This window comes from Rutilus rutilus (genome assembly GCF_951802725.1).
Source record: "Rutilus rutilus genome assembly, chromosome: 5".
Taxonomy (NCBI): Eukaryota; Metazoa; Chordata; class Actinopteri; order Cypriniformes; family Leuciscidae; genus Rutilus; species Rutilus rutilus.
The window spans coordinates 35,070,810-35,074,032 of NC_140213.1; positions in this window are offsets into that span (position 1 = coordinate 35,070,810).

Below are 3,223 nucleotides of genomic sequence, written 5' to 3' on the forward strand. Positions count from 1 at the left end.
CCGATCGAAACCAGACCAGTCTAGGACAATTCTCTGGACACTCTAGATCAATAATTATCAAAAAAAAGTTGAACTTTTGCATGTAGATGGCTGTAAGAGGGTCATTTAGAAAAGGGGCGTGGCAAAAAACACTAAAAAGCCTATAAATCCTAAATGAAAACTCAGAACTTCACAAAAATTGGTGAGCATATGTGACATAACATCATTAACAAGCATGCCAATTTTTATGAAGATCGGACGATAGGTGGCGCTATAACTGCTAAAAAGCTTTAAAACCATATATTTCCTATTGTATTTCCTGTAAATGGTCTTTTCCATCTATTATGTTAGTAGTTACATGCTTGCTAAATAAAAGTTAATCACTTTTGATGCTTTTGTGCTTAAAGGCCTTAACTGCTTGAACCCCGATAAATGCTGCTTGCAGCTTTAATTAAAATTATGTTTAGAGTAGGTGCAATTAAATCATATTTATGTTTTCTTATATGATCTTATTAGCTATGCATCACCCCACATATCTCTCCTCCTTTCACATGGTGATCTTTGTCATACTTTTGGATATATATTTTTTTATGTTTATATTGTAAATGTAATGGGTTTTATATATATATATTATTTTTTTTATTATTTTTTTTTTATTTATGTGACAGCCCTATATAGGGCTGGGCGATAAAACGATAACGATATGTATCGCGATAGACACGTAATCAATATCAATAAAAAATGCGTTCGATAAAACGTTCGATAATTATTTTTTTTTTCTTCGTCGGAAGAAACCAGAGGTTGCGAAAGCAAATTTGGTTGCATGAACAAAGGCACTCAACTCTCTGGTAACCTTGCAACGTAGGGGGTGACACGCAACAGCCAGTCAGTATGGTTGCGCAATATTGTTGTCTCGTGTTGGATTCTTCAGTAACAGAACCGGCGTGTAGTGATACAGCGATTGTTGATAAAACAGGAAAACCGCAGACTGACCGTAGTCAGACCATGTCGTCTGCAAATTATGCAAGACCATCGTCAGTTTCTCTGTTATTCGCGTGCTTATGAGCTGTTTTAACGTGTGCGTTTCTCAGCGCGTACATGTGAAGCTCACATGCACTCTGTCTACCAGCGCCTGGATACTGGACTATATTTCGAGTCTTATTGTGCTAATACTGTTCTATACACACAAGGTTTACATAAACTAGTCGGATATGTCTAAAGTGAAAGCAAACTTGAGAAAATTGAGAGAAAATCTGCTTGTCAAATGCGTGTATATTAGACGCGTCGCGCGCAGCTCTTAAAGAGACAGTATAGTAATAGTAAACACGCTGCCGCTTGTCCTTAAAGGGATAGTTCACCCAAAAATAAAAATTGTCTCATTATTTACGCACTCTAATGTTGTTCCAAACCTGTATTAATTTCCTTATATTTTCAAATATTAATATTTTGAAGAATGTGGCTATCCAAACAGTAAACAGAGCTATCCCTTTAATGTTAATAAAACAACAAAATGCAAAGAGAAAATCATTCACTGCTCTTGACTGATAACTTTAATAGTAGCTTTAATAAGTATCAATGTATAATTTATACAGTGAAGTCTGTTTTGTTTTATTTTCATATTTGTTCATTTAATTACTTTCTTCAATGCTACTGTTAAATACACCTACTGTAGCTGAAAACATAAAGCACTGTTTATTTAATCTGTATATTAGGTTGTGTGTACATGTAATGTGTATCTTTGATCTTAATATTTAATAACAAAGAACATAATGAGAACTTTTTTATCTTCGCCCCTGTCTGCCATTCTTTTTTATTTTACGTTTTGTTACCTAAGGCTTTGAGCATTACAGCCAAACTAATGTCCATATTTTAAAAACAGCCACAAAATAGTAAAACCAACATAAAAAAGAATCGTGATAAAATCATTAATCGTGATTTTCCTGAAAAAAATCGTAATATTATATGTTTGCCATATCGCCCACCCCTTTATAAAGCATTTCTTACGTATTCTTTAATTTTGCACCTTAATGTTAAGAGATAATTGTTAAGTGTTCATTCAGATTTTAGACTAATTATTTGAGTGAGTGTTTTCCATGGTCGTGTTGACATTTCTGCCTTTATAACTGATGGGATTATAATCAGAAAGTTTAAAATAAAAAATCTTTAAATGTAATGTATTTGTCTCCTGGACTGGTCCTTATTTTAAATATGTCATAAAAAAAATCAATAATTATCGATATCGACCGATATGAAACACTTATATCGTGATACAGTTTTCAGCCATATCGCCCAGCCCTAGCCCTATATATAAGCGCTTGTCTTGTCTTTCTTTGGTTGTTGTTCTTCGTGTTGTGTGTCTATTTGTCCTCAGGGGTAGGATTTGAATTTTGTATAGAGGTGTAAACAATTTTTGCCATTTTTCCATGAGTCATTCATTGCCTAAGGTCTGTTTTTTTTTTGTTTTGTTTTTCTGAAAATGGATTTTATTATTAAATAAATTAGCTATTAATTTCCAATCAGGTCAACAGGATCAATTTAAGAAAACAAGAACCTAAAACCGTGCACAAAGATGTAAACAGAGTGTTAATGGGATAGTTTTCTTATAAAGACATTTACATCAGTGTATCAGATCACATCACTGACTGTTGGAAACTCCCTTTGAGACACAGTGCCATAAATGGAGTAATATTCAGAAAGAGAACTTCTGGGAAAATGGGGCTGACATCAGATCTTGTTATTTCAGCTGTGTTAAGTACATATTTTTAAGGGCCTAGGCCTACTTTCAGTGTCTGTGACACAGTTCACTCAGACCTACTTTTGCTGCCAGCTGTTCAACACAGCCCAGTTACATAAGAACCCCTGGAATTAAGACTTTCTCTATTTTCATTGCATATTTTGCTTTTAATAGAATTTTATGAGTAATTAAGAGGTCAGCGTCTCAACATTGCATCTCTGCATTTAACTAAACAGGTCTTCTGCAATGTCAGATACAAAATAAAGCAAAATGCTTTTAAAATCTTAAGTTACTTGTGAATCGTTCTGACTCATTTCATGTTGTGGGAGGTGCAGACCTTGTTGTGCAAATGCCAGTTGACTCACTTACACCTACTATTCTTCTTGAAATTTTCAGGATTTCAAAGTTGTTGTTCCACTTGCTCATCTGCATAGAAAATCTTCCTTCTTTTATAAGATCACTTGCGCTTCTTGGTTACACAGAGATTTATATAGAGATCAAATGAAAGAA